General features: G+C 50.5%; 1 long non-coding RNA gene across 13 annotated transcripts in view; it reads left to right on the forward strand.

Moving 5' to 3' along the window:
• Positions 1-6: 6 nt before the first annotated feature.
• Positions 7-20,212, forward strand: part of LOC121042978 (uncharacterized) — a 265,060-nt gene continuing 244,854 nt past the window's right edge. For 11 of the 13 annotated variants that reach the window (XR_005796589.1, XR_005796587.1, XR_005796594.1 and 8 more), the window contains exon 1: positions 7-108. This is a non-coding gene — a long non-coding RNA (uncharacterized LOC121042978). Of the gene's footprint in view, positions 109-936; positions 1,041-1,107; positions 1,384-20,212 lie in introns of those variants that run through there. The other 2 variants (XR_005796582.1, XR_005796580.1) reach the window with 2 other exon arrangements.

Genomic DNA, 20,212 nt, shown 5'->3' on the forward strand with positions numbered 1-20,212 from the left:
CGCGGGGACGGGCCCCGGCACCCCCCGGGCCCCCCGAGCGGATTTCCACGCCGAGAGGATGTTGGCAGCGCCGGCGACCTGCCGAGACGCGGCGGGATCCACCTTCCAGTAAGTTAGAATTTTGCCCTCTGCGTTTCTGGGAACTCGAAAGCCTTGGCCTGGCGGGTTGGGATGCGCAATGAGTAGTTAGTTGGACGGAGGGAAGGGGCTTTCGGATTCCCGTGTGTGCTTGTTAACCGTGTACTTTCCTCATCACCAGACTCAGAGTGGCGGTGAGTTTTGGGCGTTGGTGGGGGGGGGGGGGGGGGGGGGTGGGTGCAGGGGGAGACATCAAATGGCCCAGGCATGCATAGAGAGAATTCCGGTTTTGTGCACTTGATGGGAGGTGTATTGTTACCTAACACCTAAGAATAGACCTCCTCCAATCAGTAAGGATTTGGGGTCGCAGATGTGGTTTGCAGGCCCCTTTTGAGAAACGAGAGATCTGTGAACCATATGATGCTCCCTCCATCCTTGACCATCCTCCTCCCCCCCCCACTCCCCCCAGATGATTTTCGAAACTGCTTTTTGAAACTTTCTCTGCATTTGCCTCGCATTTACAGATTTGTTGGGTGGCCCCACAGCCTTATCATGGTCATTCTTTTCGGATGGCTTGTTGGTTTAATTGTGTTTACCCACCCCAGACTCACGCGCTCTTATTTTCGCCAGTGTTGGGGGTGGGTATTGACTTTCAGGAAGGGCAGCCATGAGGCTGCGAGAGTCCGGTGCCCGGATACACTGTGAATTTTCCTGATGCTCTGTAAGCGTGGAATATTCTTCTGTTCGCTGGAGCCCCTGACCCCTGGCCCTTCTAGAAGATGAGAGAAGAGAGGAAATCTCTTGTGAGGGCTTTTAGGGAGAAGAGGGTGAAGTTTTGGTTTTCCTTTCTGGCCTCAGGTTTTCCAAAGAGAGCCTGGCAACCCCCAGCGGCCCACTCCACCACCCTGAGTCCTGGCTCCCGGAGCTGTTTTGCTGTTGGAGCAAGCAAGCCCTGGAGAAACGTGGGTTTGTGTGTGTGCTGGGGGGGCGGGAGCCTTGAGGATGTGGGGACTGTGTCTGCTCTGCTGTTAGTCATAGGATGTTGCAGACCTATTTTGCATACTGGCGTTGACAAGTTGAGGCTTGTTCACTTGACACAGTCCTGTGGTCACAGCCAATCTTTCTAAAACCCTAACCAGTGGAGAAGGTGGTTGTATGGATCTTCTGAACCCTGAGTGGGAACTTCCTGAAAGATTTATTAGGAGAGAAACCTTCCTGGAAGCAGCAGACGGACAAACAGAATCCCTGGCTGGGCAGAGCCTCGTGGCCTGGTCTCTGCTGTTGGAAGGGAGTCGCGTCTTAGAGGTGAGGACTGCCTCATGGTCTCGGCCGGTGGCAGACAGCCCGCCTGGAGTTCTGTGTGTGGGTCCGGTGATGGGAAGGTTGGGTGGGCCCGGTGCCGACCGTAATGCTGTACCCACCGAACTCCTAGAGGGGATTTAGTATGTGGTCGCATTGTTATCGTGCCTGGTTAAGGGTGCTTTTTACTGTTGTTGTTGCTTTACTTACTTTTGAGTGCAGAATGTTGCATAAACCAGGCTTCTCTTGAAAAGTAGACGAAACCAGCCTCTTTTTTCGGATTTTCCTCTCTCTTCCTCCCTCTCCCCTCCCCCTCTCCCCCATGCTGTCTGGTGTGTGCTTTCTGTCCGGGGCTGGAGCTTTTCTGGGGTTGGAAAGAGGGAGTTCTTTTTGTCAGTTCTGAAATATCTGTGGCCCCCCCCCCCCCCCCACTGGTCTCTGATCGCTGGTCAAAAACTCGGGTGAATTCTCTCTGTCCACATCCAGTCAATCCCTTGTGTTTTGGGTGTTTTTTCTGGAATGGCTGGCAGGCAGGCTGGCTGGGTTTGGGGCCTTCTGCCTGCCTGAGATGGACATTTCTCTCACAGCTCAGCTAAAGAGTCTCCCGGGTGATAAGTAAGTCGTCCCCCACTTCATCTTTGCGTTTGTGTCCCTGAATTTAGTCAGACCAACGGCCAGCCATCCCTTTCCTGAGGAAGCCGAGCACCTTGGATAGTGGCTGGTCCAGTATGTTTGTCGAGGTGGCCCTGGGTCTTGCCAAAGGCTGTACCCAAGTGTGCTTGCTCGAGGTCAGATGCTCTCCTGGATACTTGGGCTTTTTGTTTTGTATTCCTTTTCACAGGTGGCTGCAGACACATCACTCTCCTTGTTTTTGCTTTGGTTCTTGTTTTCCTTATTTTTCTTTCTCTCCTGATGCTGGTTTGTGATTTCTTTAAGAGACCAGGACTCCCTTGTTTATATATCCTGTGTCTGTAGGGGGACCCTGCTCCAAGGTGGGAACAGTGCAACAATCTGGAGTCATTTTGACCGTTGATGAGTCCCATTGACAGGCACTTCTACACTCTCCCTGCCTAGTAAACCTCAAAACTTCTGGGCCTTCCTGGAGAATATTGCTCAGATGGTCCTCTGATAGCTGCCTCTTCTGTCTCTCATGTTTTTCCAAGTAATCTAAGGAATTAATAGCAGGAGTAATAATAACAATGATAGTAGTTCCTGTAATAACAGGAAACTGTATATCATGTCAAGCATGTTCTTTGCATTTTATGCCCCTTACAACCTCACCAGGCAATTATAATAAAATGTCTAGCCGTGATGGGGTTCTTATTGTGGGCCAGCCTCAGTTCTAAATGCTATAAATATATTATCTCCTTTAATCTCCCAGTAATCATATAAAATAGGATTATTATTATTATTGCCGTTATTTTGCAGACGAAGAACCCACAGCTCAGAGAAGTTCGAAAAGAGCTCCTCTGGTCACACAGCTGGGACACAGTGGAGCCATCAGGATTCGGCCCAGGGCCAGCTCCCGGAAGTTAGGGGGCAGTGAAATAAAAAACAAGCAAAAGATGCTTGTTGGCCTGGAGCAGAAGGACATAGGCAGGATAGAAACCCCAACATCTTACCCAAAGACACCCCTTCCTCTGGCTGCCTGCCTCTTTCGCTCTGGGGGAGCAGGCTGCTTATAGTGCAGCCAAGGAGCCGGTACGGCCTTTAGTGTCTGGAAGGCTCTGGCCCCAGGGTCTGGGGAACAAAGCCTCTGGGGTCCAGGCAGGAGCCTGAGACATGGTGCAGAATCCATGAGCATTTGCAAAGTGCCACATCCAGGCACCCTGCCTGGCTTTGGGACCAGCGTTCAATTACGATCAGCATCCACAGCAGATGGGAGATAGGGTTCTCCTGGCCAGTGATCCCATCTTCTCCTCCCTCACACTCCCCGCAACTGTTCAGGGTCCCTGCCGTTACCCTGAGCGTGTGTAACTCTTGTAGTTCCTGAACCTCTCCATATAGAGACTGTGGTGGGTAGAAACAATAACAGCATGGGTCACAAAACGCAGGACTTCCATTCACGAGGCCGAAATGGTCTCGGCCAATTTTTTAACGGCAGGATTCTGAATTGCCTTTCCTTTATTTTCTCTTCCTCTTTTGGGGGGGGGAGTGGGGGCACAGTGAAGGTATAGGGTGGTGTTTTGCTGGTGTCTGGTGGGTAGTCTGAGCCCCAGGATTCCTTGTTTACCTGCCTCTTTTTCCCTTGTTGACCCTAAGCAGCTTGAGAGTGGAGGGTGGAGTGAGTGGGGCCGCTGGTGTTTTTCACCTTCTGGTGGCTGCCACAGCCCTGGTACTTAGTTGAATCGGGTGACTGTCAAGAACTGTTCTGTTTTCAGGGGCGCCTGGATGGCTCAGTTGGTTGAGCGTCTCTAGATTTCGGCTCAGGTCATGATGTAACAGTTCTTGAGTTTGAGCCCCGCATCAGGCTCCTGGCTGACAGAGCAGAGCCTGCTTGATATTCTCTCATTCTCTCTCTCTCAAAATAAATAAATAAACTTAAGGAAAAAAAAAAAAAAAAAGAACTGCTTTGTTTTCAAGGAAACAAGCAGCCCCCAGTCTGCAGTCGCTGTCTTAGCTATGAAACAGCCCCACATGGTGGGAAGTGAAGGGTTTGCCCCAAGGGAATGGACACTGAAGGCAGAGAAGGAAACCAAGCAGCAGCAGAAGGCATCTGGGGACATACAAGGGCTTGTGAAGACCAGGGTTACTTTGGGGCAAGTTGCTTCACCTCTGTAAGCCTCAGTTTCCTCATCTGTAAAATTGGGACGATAAAATAGCAGCTTCACGGGTTGCTGTGCGGAGGAAGGAGTAGGGGATGGGAAGCAGGTATCCAGCAGAATATCTGGGCTCATAGTAAACCTTCAGTAAAAGTTTGCTAATATTACTGCTACAATTAATGGGTTTCATTACTTCCTGTGGCTGCTTGGAGTAGTGGTTTCTGAATACATTTTAATGTGTAAAGGGAACATTCTGGTTACACAGATGATGAGATGGCAGTGACTTCATTAGAGGTCTTTGCAAGCATCTGAGAGAAACGCTGGCTGTTAGGAGTAAGAAAGAGATAAGAGATCAGGGAATCTGCAGAAGCAGGTCTCAGAAAGGACAGGGATGGGGGGTGTCCCGCACCAGTGAGCCTGTCTTTGCAGGTTACTTGTCTCTGCTGCTCTGCAGGGAGAATGGGTTTTCCCTCCCAGGGATGGTGCAGAGCACTTAGCACAGAGGAAGTAAGCTCTTGAAGAAGACATAAGAGCAGTTGTTGTTATTTATTATTCTTTAGGTCTCCCTTTTCCTGGTAACTTTGTTACTCTGCTCAAGATTGATTGATCCGTTCATTCATCTCCTGAGCAGTTGCTGCGGTTCTGTTCCAGCTGCGGGAGAGAAATATCCCTGCCCTCCTATAGCTTCCTTTCTAGTGCAGACCACACAGTGGGGGCAGGGTGGTCCCCAGGGGGAGATGTGGAACACGGGGAGACAGTGGAGGCGAAAACTGCACCCACTGCAGTGCAAAGTGGCCCTGGCCCCACTGTCCTGTCAGGCGGAAGGTGCTTTGCACAAGGCCTGGCATGCGGTAGTTACTATGTAAGTGGTAGTTGCTATATTTATACTCTTCCATTTCCCCTCCTGAGATTTTCCGCCATGGTGCTTGTTATGGACTGAATGTTTGTGTCCTTCCAAAATTCCTGAGTTGAAACTCCAACCTCCAACGTGATGGTATTTGGAGGTGGCGCCTTTGAGAGGCAATTAGGGATAGATGAGGACTTTAGGGCAGGGTCCTCACGATGGGGTTAGAACCTTTGTAAGAAGATATCCCAGCCAGCTTTCTTCCTCTCTCTGCGTGAGGACATAGAAAGAAAGTGAATTTATAAGCCTGGAAAAGAGCTCTCACCAGAAGCCAGTTTTGCCAGGGTCATGATCTGGCTTCCAGAACTATGAGAAAGGAAATTTCTATCGTTTGAACTGCCCAGTCTATAGTATTCAGCCCGCACAAACTAGGACAGTACTCATTACCCGATATACCGTATATCTGTCTTCTCTCGCTAAATTGTAAATTCTGTAAGGCTGAGGGCTTACAATGCCTTCATTCATTGTCTTTAATTCCGCAGATATGTAGCCTGCAAATATGTGTGCCTGCTCTGTGCCATGCACTGTTCCAGATGGTGGAGACGCGTAAAGGAACAATAGAAAGGGATTTCTGTCCATGTGGTGCTTGCGTTATAGCTCGGAGAGGCAGATAAGAAGCGGTAGACATGATAAATAAGGGCATTAATAGCGTCTTGGATGGTAACGTGTCCCCCAGGAGCAAGTAGAGCAGGTGAGGGTCTGGAGGGCTGAGCTGGGCTGCGGTGTTGACCTGCCTGATCAGGGCATGGTCCATCAAGAAGCAGACACTGGAGCAGCCTTGAAGGAGGTGAAGGAGGCTCGTCTAGAGGAGGGTGTTACGGGTCCTGGGGAGAGCCCGCGTAGAGGGCGAGGGCATCGGGGAGCCTGTGAGATGAAGGAGCACCAAGAAGAATGAACTGGAGTAGCGTGAGCCAGGGGGACAGAGGCCGCAGGGGGAGCCGGGCGGGGAGCGGTCCGCAGGCCTCTCAGAAGGCGTGGTCTTTTTTTTTCTTTTTAATTGAGGTGTAATTGACCTATCCCATTACCTTCGGCTCTGGTGTCATCCTGTTCCTTCTGTGCCTTGTGTGTATCATGACATGCACCACAACCAGTCTGGTTAACATCTGTCGCCTTGTGCTTGCCTTGGTAAAATGGGCCATTGAAGGGTTTTAGATGCAAACGGATTGGACGTGACTTCGCTTTTGGAGCGGTTGGTCTGGCTGCGGTGCACAGAAGGGCCGAAATCAGAGCCAGAAGCCAGGGCTCCAGGGGTGAACATGCAGGTATCTCACGCGCTTGGTCCAGGCAGGTAGCGGTGGACACGGCTTTACAAGTAACGGGCTTCTGCACTGGTCGCTGCTGAGTCCCAAGCATCTGAAACTGCACCGTGTGTCCCGTGGGGTAGCCATCAGCCTTACGTGGCCACTGAGCACTTGAAAGAAGCTGGTCTGAATGGAGATGTTATGTACGTGTAAACTTTCAAAGACTTCGTATCAAGACCGTAAAATATCCCATTAATGAATTCTTTAATGTTGATTGTATATTGAAATGATACTTTGGATATATTGGCTTAAGTACATTATTAAGATCAATTTCACCCGTTTCTTTTAACTTCTTAAAAATGTGGCTGGTAGAAAATGCGAAAGGGCAGGCGACTCACGTTCTGTTTCTGTTGGATAGGGCGGTTCTAGAACAGTGCCTGGGATGCGGTAGTCACGCAGGGAAACGAGTGAGTGAGCGCGCGAGTGAGCGAGTGCGGGCACAGGGATGCTGCAGTGAATGAGAACCCAGCCCTGACTTGAAGAAGCTCCCAGGGCGGGAGAGAGAGGCAGATTGCTAAGAGGCAGCCGGGTGAGGGGCTCTCCAGAGCCTCAATGACCAGGCAGAAGTGGGTTTAAGTGGGTCCTGCAAACTCTGGGCGCTTTCTGAGGATTATAACCAAGGAGTACTTTTCCAAATTTTACACTTACAGAGAGAGAGAGACGATGAGTGCACATGGAGGGGTGGGTTTCAGGAAGGAGGTCCCTGAGTGGAGGATTCCAGTCCCTTGGCAGACAGAACTGTGACGGGAAATGTAGCTTTCCTTATGGGAAAGAGATGGGAGCTTATCCCGGGAAACCTTGGGAAAAGGTTGAGAAAAGTTAAACATAATTTCTTGAGTGAAATACAGTCAGTGTTTTGCCTTTATTGCTGCTGCTGTCTTTCTGGTGTACGTGTTTGCGTCCCGACTTGTCCCACTTATCATCAGGTAATAAGCATTCCTGACTGCGTTGTATGCCCTGTCTGTGTTATTTTTATTGCACAGATTACATTTCTGCTCAGTGGCTGTTTCATCGCTCAAATAATCATTCTTCTTATTTGGAGGTTCAGCTCCATAATAGACTTTTTATATATAGTATCAAGGTTTCTATTCTTCAGTTAAATCTTTTTCTTTTTTTTTTTTTTGTAATTCCTCAGTCTTAGGCTTATACATCATAGCGTCTCAATCTTTTGAAAATGTTAGGTAACTATTGCTGCTCGTGAGATTGGCCCTGAAGCCAAGTTGCTGCTTCCTGGCGAGAGGTGTGATGTTTGTTGATGTCAGTGATGCCTTGGAATGTCATTAATATTCATGTATTGTGTGTGTTACATGCCCGCATGTTTGTATGCAGCACATACACTTGCATTAGTTTTTTTTCTTTACTTTTATTTATTCAGCCACTATTTGTGGAATGCCCATTGGGTGCTGAGCATTGTTCTAGGCTTTGGGCATTCAGTAGTGATCAACAGATATGGTACCTGTTCTCAGGGAGCCTACTATGTAATGGGGGATACACAATGCATCCATAAAAAACCCCGTTATTATAAGGAATGTGAGAGAATATGAATAGAATAATGCGAGAAGATAGTTTATGTGGGATGAAAGGGTCAGTGTTGAAATCCTGCATTGCAGTGAGACACAGAGAGCTGGCTGGGAGATCACCAGAGAAGGAGCAAAGCACACACGGAAAGGGAAAGATTGATACCTGTGACCAGATATTAAAGGAGAAAGCACATCTAAGCACAAAAAGCTATAATAATGAGGATAAAGGGTTCCCCAAAGTCAGCAACAGAAAGCCAACCGACCTCACAGCAAAGTAGGAAAAAGACAGGAAGCGGTGCTTCTCAAAAGAAGAAAGCAAAGTCAGCAGGGCACGTGGAAAGAGTCTGAATCTCACTGGCCAAGGCGGGATCGAGCTGGTTGAGGTCTGGTGTCTGTCCGGCAGATGTCCTCTGCTTTGGGGCACAGCACGAGGCGTTTTCGTAAACACGCACACAGCTGGGTAACACCGTCGCTTAAGTCGCTTAATCATCACTGTCGAGGAGCGGACCATTTCCATGGCCCCCAGACTCCCCTCCGGCCCCTTTCAGTTTGCTCCCCCGCCCCCGGCCGCTGACAACGGATACTTCCCTCTCTGACCTGACACTTTGGCCCTTTAAGCATAAACGGAATCAGACAGTGTGTTGCCCTCCGAGTCTGGTTCTTGTCTCGTAGCCTGAGGCGTGGGAGCTTCGGCCAAGTTGCTGCAGGAACCAGCGGCTCGTGGGTTTAGACCGCCCGGGAGCGGTCTGTCCACGGATGTGCCACTGTTTCAGTGTTCATCCTCCAGTTGGAGGGTGTTTGAGTTGTTTCGAGGGGCCACATTTTTCATGGTTTAAAATGCTCCCGGAGTAGGAAGTCTGACTCAAGTCTTGGCGAGGCTGTGTGGCACAGGGTCCCCCGATTCTGCTCGCGAGCACGTGAGGTCGCCCTGAGAGATGGTTGACAGCATGAAGTCAAGTCAGAAACGGGCACAGCCTCGCTGCCCTGCCAGGCTGCGAATTCACAGCTCTTGCTGTCTGTTACTTGAGGATACTTAGAGGTGGATGTGAGTGTCTGAAAAATGGGCCGGCAAGATTTAGATTGAACTCACTGTTGTTGTCATCTTGGGAGGAGAGAGGGGATGGGCTGGCCCTGAGGGTCAAAGGTACTTTAACTTGACTTTGAATGCTTTTTAAAAGAAGATTATAGACAGGCAAAATGCTTCCTGGAGGAGGTGACCCCTAAGCTGAGTCATAAAGCACAAATAGGACTTAGTTAGGAGGGGTAGTGGGGAAAGGGACTGAAACCCGTTCCATTTTCCCAGCTGCCTGCTTCTCTGAATGAGACGTGACTGTTAGGAATGAATCTGCAGATGCCAATCTTCTGGAAGAATCCAGTGATTCCTAACCTTCAGTATCGTTCAAGCCCCATATCTACCAGCTGCCTCTGACTGGAGAAACCGTGCTGTGCCCTGTGCCCAAGGTGTCCACAGGGCGGACAGCACTCAGCCTGGAGTTTGGGGTGGGTGAGGGCTGGGTTCTTGCCCGGCTCCACGGCTCGCATTCGCTGGGCTGTTCAGTCCCTGCTCACTGCAGGCCTGTGACGCAGCAGGTACTCAGACTAAAACTGGGGAGGCATTAAAGACTTTCCAGTCTTTGAGTTTCAGGATCTAGTCTGCCCTTTGCAAAGTTCGCTCTGGCCAGGAGGGCAGGAGGACAGGCTGTGGGAGGTGGGGGTTCTCAGGAGGCAGTTCTGGAGCCGTGATGTCGATGATGTCTGGTCTTAACGGGGGGACCCAAGGCGAGAATATTGCATAACCAGGGTCAAGAGTGTCGGGAAACCTCCAGGTATAAAATGGGAAAACCTTATCGTACCGCCTGAACGGCGTCTTCCAAAACCATGTCCGTGTGCAACAGTTACTGAAACAGTGATCTCCCCTTTCCTTGGTCACCTCTTGCTTGTTTAAAAACCCTTTGCTTTTCCGTTTTAACGACTAACTATGCAGGGAATGCCTTTCTGATTGAGAAAGCACGTACGGAATGTCCAGAGAGATGATAGGGAAGGGATAGTGCCTTTGGTGCAGGGAGGACCCAGGAGGCTCCGGCCAGGGGGGCAGCCTCCACGCCCCCCCCCCCAGTCGCCCCGACGGGGGGGGGGGGGGGGGGGGGGGGGGGGGGGGGGGGGGCGGCCAAGGTGCCTCTGTAAAGGGGCAGGGGAGACAGCCTGCAGGTGGGGCCCCAGGTCCCTACTGGCCGTGTCCTCTGAGGACAGACCTGGCTGGGACAGTCTGGCCTTTGCCTTTGCCTGGATTTTTCTTATGGACCAGATGCACGAATCTGTTTTATAAGAAGCAATGCACCACAAGGCTAGGAGCTCTCTTTGTCTCTAAGTGGGAAGATTGGCTGAAGTGATCCCAAGGCTGCGTCCAGCCCCGGTTGGATGAATCATTACTTAAGTGGGGCTGTGGAATAAACCCTGTCAGTATGAATGCGGGAAAGGGCCTCTGTCTGCTCCAGCTGCTCTCCCATAAATAACAGGGGACTTTCCACACAGAGGACCTTTTGTTTTTTTCTCTTACCTTTTGAAAAAAATGGGAAAAGCCAATCCGACAAGAGGGCACTCTCAGCTATATTAGCTAGAGTGTTCTTTGGAGACTCCTCGCCCAGGACACCACATGTGGACCGATCTCTCTGAAATGGCACTCTGATCTCATCCCTGCCTCTGTTCAAAACCTTCCATAGCTCCTTATCACTGTGGGATAAAGTCCAAGTGCCCCAGCTTATTTGGAAGGCCGCCGGCTACCTCTTCAGTCCCACCTGGATCCCTTCCAACTCTGCTCTCCAGGCAGAAGTCCTTTCTGTCTCCAAAATAAACACACACGTGGGGGCAGATGTGGCCCCTGAGCCAGCAGTTTGCATCCATTGCTGTGGCTCTGTCATTGCAGGAGCAGACAGGACACGCTTTTCTGTGCCCCCGGAGCCTGGCCGGGACCTGGCATGCCACGGGGGTTCTCCCCGCTTAAATCCTTAATGCTGCACCGGGGGCGAGCACCTCCCTGAAGATAAGGTGTTAACGCTTTTCCCTGTAGAACAGTTGCTTCTTCAGACCCTTACATACTTTTGTGATGGGCTGCGTGTGCCTGGAAAAGTAATTGCTTCTGCTATTCTAGACTGCTCCTTTCCTGTCCCTGTTCCCCCTCTGCCCCCTCAACACATGTTGGCTTTTTCTTTTTTCTTTTTTTTTTCCCTGAGGAAGCCAGTCCTCTTGCCTCCCGCTGGATCGGAACACGCGGTGTCGGTGGGCTGTTACTTAGCAGTGACGAGGATGGTTTCCAGGCAGCTCACCGGCTTTTGCCCTCCCGGTTGGTTAGCGATGGCTGATTTCTGCCAGGGGAACACACGTGATTTTCAGATTTCTCTTCATTTACAGTGAGCTGTCGTAGCAAAGTTGTTCAAGAAACCAACCAACCAGCTACCATGGGGAGAAAAGCCTCCTCCCGTTTGGGACAGCGTTTCCCATCTCATCTTTGTGAGCACCGCGCAGGAGAGTCTCAACAAGGACGTGGTGGGCAGCCGCAGGAGCTTCCTGTGGGCCCGGACCTGCACACGGAGGCCCGTGCATAGTTCCTAGGGGAACTATGGAGTTTACAGCATGGGAGGTCTAGCCCCTGCCTCTGAGAGAGACAGAGCGAGAGCAGAAGCGCTGCCATGATAATGTGGCATTAATGTCGTGCTGATGCAGCATCATGGAACTTAGTATTACTAATTGCTGTATGAAAATCCTATAGCGTAGATACCAAGCCCCGACTGTTGCACCAGTGTTAAGAACTTTCCCCACGTCATTTCATGTAAATGATAAATATGAACTTAGTACACGTGAAGATTGCACTTGAGCAGCTAAATGCAACCACCCGGCGTTCAGTGCGTGTCTCACGTGCAGGCACTGCCCTGGGCTTGCGTTGCTGCGGGTGAGAAGAGCTGGGGGATCCCTCTGAGACCCTCCCCACCGAGTCCGGTGCAGGGATACGTACATGGGATTTTGTACGTGCCGACAGCACCAGAGTGAGTTGGAGGTTCTCGGATGTGGACTGGATGGTGCTGGAGCCCTGGGAGCCAAGCAGCTGACCACAAGGCAAGGCTTCGGGGAACAGGTGACTCGATGGGTCTCCGGGGATCGGGTGGTTGGTTTGGAAAGGCTGCTAGGTTAAGGTGAGAGGGGTAATGGACGGGGTTGGTGGGGTGGAGCAGAGTAGGTAAAGATGGGTTAGCCTTCACAGGGCTGATCTCAGAATGGGAACACTAATCGTCCTTCTGGGTGATGGCGAGGGTCTGTAGTGGTAATAGTAGTGTGTCACTGACAGTAGCTGAGCCCTCTGTGTGAGGGATGCAGTTGCAGGCACTTGGCCTGCATCAGCCCTGTGCTGCTCAGTGCTTCCTTATGCGATAGGGACCACTGTCAGCTCCATTTTCCAGATGGGACAAGCTGAGGCTCAGAGGACCTGGCTGACTTGCCCAAGTTCATACAGCTCTTCAAAGATTGGAACCCGGGTCAGAGTGCAGAGACTGGCCCATGAACTCAGACACCCAGGAAATAGAAACCTGAATCTTCTTGCTTAGATGAAGTTTCTCTTTATTCCCACCCCTGTCTTCCCATCCCCCTCTTCTGCACTTTCCGAAAGGGCAGGACAGTTGTGACTTCGGCTGCATCGTATAGATATCAGGACCCCAGGTCTCTGGTTCTAAGTGAGGCAATCTCTGGATGGAGATTGTGAGAGAAGAAGGACAAGTGGAAGTGGCCTAGGTGATGTGAATTGCGGGTTAAGGACTTAGAGGAATTGCTTCTTCTGTGTCATAAACCTGTTCTAATTATAGATAGGACTTGGTGGGGGAGGGGGCGTGATGGGCACTTTGACAAAGCTCAACAGAGAGGAAACACTCAGGTGCCCAGCTCAGCCTTGTCCTTCCTCACTCTCTCCCTCTGATTTCTGAACAAGAAACCAGGGGTGCTGCCTCCATCTGCCTTCCGGGTCACACCTGTCAGTGCCTCTGTGCACCTAGCGTGGGCAAAAGTAAGTGACAGCGTCCGGTGGGCCCTTCCTTCATGCCCCTGGCCTCGTGTCTGCCTCTGTCTCCCCAGACTCTGCCGCGACATAGCTGCGTGACCCTCACGTCTCTGTGCTGAGTTTCTTCCTCTGTAAAAGGTGACATAGGAGGAAACTGAGTTCAGATGAACAGATTTAGGGCGTGCCTCTTCCCTTCCAGGCACCACATCTGAGGCCCTGGGAACTCACAGTTTCTCTCAGAGGTGGTTGGGGACCTGCCCGTCCAGCAGGCACATCTTGAGGGGGCAGGTGGAGGGGCAGGCGGGGAGGAAGTGAATCAGGCCTGCCCATACCTCACCTCTGGCTCCTTAAACCCGATGTAAACAGGAGCGGGGAACAGACAGCAGGACTGTGAGCCCTGCAGACAGGAAATGAGTTTTGTACTGTCTGTTGTCCTGGATTGCCAGTTTTCCTGGTGGAGAGTGGACCTGGGAGTTGAGAGGAAACCCTCTTGCTGATAAGGTCTCCGTACCTGATACATACCCACTTGCCCACTGTTCCCAAGAAAAGAGTTTCAGGGTGTTTGATGGGCCACCTCTGCACCTGTCTGGAACCCCCCAGTCAGTGGGGGTGGGGGGTGTTTTCTGTGTGGGGTCCCAGTGAGTCAGCCAGTGCCCAGCGCTCAGCGCCCTGGTACCTGGTAAAGATTGGGTGAGGGAAGATACTCGCTGATGGGGCAGTCAACGGCATAGCAGGGGTCACGGCGCGCCCACACCGGACGTTCTGACCTATCAAAGGCCTGTCCAGGAGTTGTTACTGTTGCCAGAATAAATGACTAGCAAATGCTTTTGGTGGCAAACATTTGTGGTGACAGAACTGGCGAGCAAATTTCATGGGGCTTCAACATTGAGTCTGTTATACTCTATTGATGTCCACAAAAGAAGCGGATGGCATCGGTAGGCCAGTCGGGAGGCACGATGGTACGCGGACGCCTGTGACCCCTCCAGCTTGCTCAGGAACTGGAATGTGGCCAATGATCACTGTGAACTGAGGGCAAGTGCATCTTCTTTCGAGTCTCCCCTGCGCCTGGCCTTCAGTGCTTCTGCTGGAGGGAACCATCATCCTGGATTTGGGGGCTTATTACACCTTTGCTTAAAATTATTTTCACTACATGCATGAGCATGCCTCAATACTGTACTGTGTTCTTTCCTTCCTTCTGGGCTTTACAGAAATTGCATGCCGTGCCTAGCTCAGTTTGCCACTGAACACCACCGTGGTAGGGCCGCGTTGAAACACGCTGTTGTGGTCTGTTTCTCACCGTGGTAGTCATCTCTTCCATGATATGAACAGACGACTGTTTCTTTATTTGTTCTCTGGGGGCACATGAGTTGATTGTTTTGTTTTGTCGTTTTGTCGTTTCCCCCACACAAACAGTGCTGCTGGCCGTGGTCTTGTATGCCTCGTCACGTGCGCCCGAGTGTGTGTCTAGGGTGTTAGGACCCGGTGCTGCTTTTGGATTGTCCCAGAATGATAGCCTCTCAAAACCGGAAGGGATTTCTTTGGCCAAGTAGTTCACCTTCATTGGTAAGCTAAAAGGAAAGGTTCTTGGGTGGTGCTTAAGAGCTCAGTGCTGGAAGCAGATGGCCACAGTTTCCCTCCTGCCTTTGCCTCATTCTGTTACTTAGTTCATTGTGCAATGGCCTTAACTTTTCCCTGTCTCAGTTTCCTTAGCTGTGAACTGAGGGCAAAAGCCCAGATGCTTTTGAGGTTGAAATGAGATAGTGTATGATTAACTCATGATTAAACTCATGGTTACTTCTCCTTTATGGTGGGCTCAGGATCCCAGGCAGGTTCACAGTCCTGCTGGACCACTGTGCTCTGCCAGATGATCTTGACCTGCCCAGGTGGGATTTCCCCTCTTCCTGTCCAGATTTCCCAGTGCCTTTCTGCATGGAATGTAGGAATGCAGGGCCCCTCCTGTGGTGGGGTATGTGTGTGTGTGTGTTTATGATTGCCCACGGCTTCCAGACTCCCAGCCAGGATAAGCCTTTCAGAACCAGATAAACTGATTGGAGCCTAATAGAATGCGCTCCTGAGAGGCCCCACCCCACCCTGGATGCCTCCCTGAAGAACAAATAGCCATGTAATTCCCGTGCTACTCCTCGCTTCACATTCCAGCCTTCAGGCCCAAATTATGGGAGGAGAGCAGGCAGATCACTCTTCCAGGAGAAGGACCCGGTTCTTCAGCAAGATTTATTCATTCGTTTATTGTGTCAGGCCCAGAGCCTGGGCTTTTTACTACTAGGGCCTCTGCCTGGCATTTTAAATAGTTCTGTTACTTGATGGCAGAGACCACGGAAAGCTGTAGATAATTGTTCACACACTTGAGGAGCAGGGAAAAGCATTACACAGCTTGATGAGTAAGAGTGAGGGCCTCCAGTTCATACATTGTAGGTTTTGGTCCTGCCTCTGACTTCAGAAGTCTCCCGTCTCCTGGGGAGGGTTACTCTTTTGAGCCTGTTTCCTCATCTGTGAATTTAGAAAGTAGATAGCACCTACTAGAGACTGTGTTATGAGGACTGAATGAGAGACTTTGTGCTTTCAGAGCTTCCCCCAGAGCCAGCATGAAGTAGGTGCTCAGTAAGCGCTGGTTATTATTGTGGTTATTATTGTTGCACCCAGGTGGCTCAGTCGGGCATCCTGCTCTTGATTTCGGCTCAGGTCATGATCTCACGGTTTGTGGGTTCGAGCCCCACCGAGGGCTCTGTGCCGACAGCATAGAGCCTGCTTGAGATTCTTTCTCTTCCTCTCTCTCTGCCCCTCCCAGCTTACATTCTCCCTCTCTCCCTCTCTCTCTCTCTCTCTCTCAGAATAAACATTTAATAAGTATATACGTGCTGGTAATTATCCAGCCAGCCTGTGAGCCCCAAATACACCAGTACAGGGTGTCGGGCACAATAGGTGGTCCGTAAGCAAGTGTTGGATGAACAAAGGTGTTTATTAGCGCTTCTCATTATGAAAAGCCCATTTATAAGTGTTGCTTCTTTTTTTAAATTCCTAGTTTTGGAGTCTTGGGATCCATGCTTAACCCCTGTCTCTGCAAAAATAACATTAATTGCTTCCCTCCTTTTGGACTCAGGTTAGTGCACATGTAAATAGCTCCGACTGTATGCGAGCCTGCATTCTGAGTGCTCTGCCTTTGTATTTAATCTATAGTTTAGCCCTTACTACAGTCTGTGTGATCAGTATGAATTTCCCTGTTTTAGCGACAGGGAAACTGAGGCGGAGAGGTAAGTGACTTTTCAAGGTAACAGCAAGGTAATTGGTAGGGACTGAGCTAAGATTTGAAGCCAGGCAGCCTGATTTTAGGATCTTTGCGTCTTTTTTTTTTTTTTTTTTTTTTTTAAATTATTTATTTTTTTTACAGAGAGAGACAGAGCATCAACGGGCGAGGGGCAGAGAGAGAGGGAGACACAGAATCGGAAACAGGCTCCAGGCTCCGAGCCATCAGCCCAGAGCCTGACGCCGGGCTCGAACTCACAGACCGCGAGATCGTGACCTGGCTGAAGTCGGACGCTTAACCGACTGCGCCACCCAGGCGCCCCAAGGATCTTTGCGTCTTAACTGTTATGCTTTCCTGCCTGGAGGTTATCTCCACCTCAGGGGCTCCGGGTAGTTGGTCGAGATTTGCGAGGTGGAAGAACTTGGGGGCACTTGAGAAGCCTATTAGTGGCCCCCACCGGCAGCCACCCTCCAGGAGCACAGAGCAGTCTAGGGGAAGCCCCCTCCCCCCAAGCTGAACTGGTGGGGCTTGCGAGTGGAACACTAATGTCCCTTTGTCCGTATACGACAGATCGCCTGTCCCGTCTGGCAGCTCCAAGGATCCTCCACATTCTTTCGTCCTTCTGGACTGTCAGTGGATGGAATATGGTTCTAAGGGTAGGGCCGAGCACGTGGGATTTAGAATTCTTTGCCTTTTTTAGTGGTGTGGTTGCTCCTTTGGATTTTGCTCTGTGCTCCCAGTTCAGCCTGTTTGGGGATGAATCCCAGTGTAGAGGATAAAGGCAACTTCTATCCAGTCACCGACCCCTCCTGCAGACCTGACTCATGCTGGACAAAGGCTACCTCTGTGTGGCTGGGACGTAATCAGTGAGAGTGGATTAGCGGTAGGCTCCTTCCATTTGTTCCAGTGGGTCAGGGAGCTCAGGGCACACACCCTCCCTCCCTCCCTCCCTCCCTCCCGGGCAAGAACGGAAAGCTTCCAAGTTGTGCCCCTCCCCCTCCCAAATTGACAGTGTGGTTTTCCTTGTGGGAGTAATCAATTATGCCTTTTAAGGATATCTCCCAGCTGTTGAGTGGTTTAAACTTCCCTATGTTCCTTTGCCCAGGAAGCAGAGAGGGCTGGATGACTGGATCTCTTTAAAAGTTGATGCAAAAAAATCAGTGACTTGCCTGTGACCCCCAGGGGACATGTAGTATTTCCTTCTAGGCATAGAAGCACCCATTTGCTGGCTCGGCCTGGGTGAAGCATTTAGCAGGTAGTAAATGAAGACAGGTGACCTGGATTTGGAGGCAGGAGGCTGTGTGCCCGTGGCCTGAGCCGATGACCCCTCTGACCCTCAGTTTCTAAAGCTTTCAACGGGGGGCACTTTTAAAGAACTACAAGAAGCATCGTCAGGTACAAGCCAAAAGGGTCTGTGCAGACGTTAGCTCTTACCGTCCAAGGTGGTTGTCCTGTATCTGCCGACGGAAGGAGACAGAGATGAAAGTCTGTACTGACCTTTCACCGGGGAACGTGGAGGCGCAGAGGGGTTGGGTTTGTTTAGGCTGTAGCTGGGCCTGTGCTCTCCAGTGTGGCCGCCAGTGTGGGGCTGCTGAGCGCTTGACACGTGGAACCAGTCCAGATTGAAATGTGCCGTTAAGTATAAAATGTCCACTTGATGCCTAAGTCTCAGAACAAAAAAGAGAATATAAAGTACCTTCAGTGGTTATTCATATTGATGACATGTTGAAATCATAAGAATTAGATATATTAATTTAAATAAAACACATTATGAAAATTAATTTCTTTTTATTATTATTATTTTTAATTTTTTTAATGTTTATTTTTGAGACCGGGCATGAGCAGGGAAGGGACAGAGACACACACACACACACACACACACACACACACACACACACACAGAATCGGAAGCAGGCTCTAAACTCTGAGCTGTAGGCACAGAGCTGGACGTGGGGCTGGAACTCACGAACCACGAGATCCTGACCTGAGCCCAAGTCGGACTCTTAACCGACTGAGCCACCCAGGCGCCCCTATTACTATTTTTTTAAAGTAGGCTTCATGCCCAGTGTGGAGCTCAACACGGGCCTGAACTATGACTCTGAGATCATGACCCGAGCTGAGATCAAGAGTCAACTGACTCAACTGACTGAGCCACCCAGGTGCTCCTCTTACTATTTTTAATGTGGCTGCTAGAAAATTTTTAATCATTTACGTGTCTGTCGTTATATTTTTTCCGGACAGTGCCGAGCTAGACTGTTAACAAGAACAGTGGGCTTCAGAGTTGTGCCGTGTACAACCTGCACAACCATATGTGGCAGGCCTATCAGGTCTTGACAGACTTCTTGGATGTAAATCCTGGCTCTAGCAACAATTCGTTGTGTGACATCGGTTAAGCTGTTTGACCCCTCTGAAGTACAGTTGTTCTATCTGTAATGTGAAAATTGCAGTAGCACCTACTTTCCTAGGGTTGTTGGAAGGATTAAATGAAATAATGCATATAAAGTGCTTAGAATACTGTCTAACCCCTTCTAGGAACTCAGTGAGTTTTGGTTGGTGGAATTGTTATTGTATTGGCTGTTGTTTTTTAGGACCTGGAGACACAGAGATGGAACGACCAGTCTCACGGGGGAACCAGAAGCAGAATACATATAAATGTAGTGATTAGTAGAGGGCCTAAGTGCATCCGGGCCAATGAGGAAACATTCCCACAGATGTGGAACTGCCAGGCTTGCTGGGCAGATGGGATGGCGGGACGTGGTGGGCAGATGAAGTGGCACCTGGTCACATGGCTGGGAGCCGGCTCAGAGTGGGGGACCACAGGAGGAGCTGTGTGCCTGGGTGAACTGCAGGGGGGCACCTGGTAAAGGAACCCCAGAGAAGAGGGGCCAGCTTCTGGAGATTCGCCATCCGGAGCAAAGGAAGAATTCAGGGCCAAAGAGTGACAAGACTGGATCTGGACATGAGACCCCTCCGCTGCTCGAAGGAGGTGGTTTTGGAGAGAGCGCGTGGAGTCTGTGGCATGCAGACCAGGAGAAGGAAGCTCACTTCTCTCTCTCTCTCTCTCTCTCTCTCTCTCTCTCTCTTCCTTCCTTCCAATGTTTTATTTTATTTTTTTGGGAGACAGAGAGAGACAGAGCGTGAGCAGGGGAGGAGCAGAGACAGAAGGAGACACAGAATGCAAAGCAGGGTCCAGGTTCCGGGCTGTCAGCACAGAGTCCGATGCGCGGGGGGGTGGGGGGGTGGGGGGGGCTCGAGCCCACGAACAAGGAGATCATGACCTGAGCTGAAGTCAGAGGCTCAATCGACTGAGCCACCCAGGTGCCCCGGAAGCACACTCTTTCAGAGGCTCACGTAGTCAGCTTTTTTTGGTTCAAGTTAGAAGTATTTACCTTCAAAGTGGCGTTTATAGTAATGATCCTGCATATGTCCTCCCTTCCCCGTTTATCCTCAAGAGTAAGATGTTTGGAATGGTTGCTTCAGCTGGGAGGGGGGAGGGGTTTGGGTTATTGTCCCGGGTTGTTGGGGAAGTGTGTTCGTAACAGGCTACTGGCCTGTCCCGCAGACAACTGCTTCCTATGGACACAGAGCTCTTTAAACGTATGCAAACAAGAAAGAGAGATGAGAGGATTCAGTTAGGAAGCTCCTTCTCATAGTATGTTTGAATTCAGAGTCTAGCACCTTTTTAGAAGAATTGGGTTTTTAATTAAAATAATACAAACACATATTTAAAATCAAACGGGAAGGTCTGATATGGAAGAACCAGAATCCTCTGTCCCCTCTTGCCGGTTCTCAGTCCTGTTGTCAAGGGAACTGGGGTGGGGGGTGGGTCAGTATCTCTAAATAATAGGCCCAGTTGCCTATCTCCACGGCCCCCCACCCCACCCCAGACCTTTTTTCCTAGGCCTCCCTGGTATCTTATGACTCACAGTTGCTGAGCCTGAGATATCAGCATGCCTGCCCTTCCCTCTTCCACCTCCCTTTTTCTCGCGTCTATATTTTCACGTTGGCAAGGCATGTAACGTTCATATTCTCTCCCACATCCGTA

This window comes from Herpailurus yagouaroundi, unplaced genomic scaffold (assembly GCF_014898765.1).
Source record: "Herpailurus yagouaroundi ecotype Mexico unplaced genomic scaffold, PumYag 186, whole genome shotgun sequence".
NCBI classification, from domain to species: domain Eukaryota; kingdom Metazoa; phylum Chordata; class Mammalia; order Carnivora; family Felidae; genus Herpailurus; species Herpailurus yagouaroundi.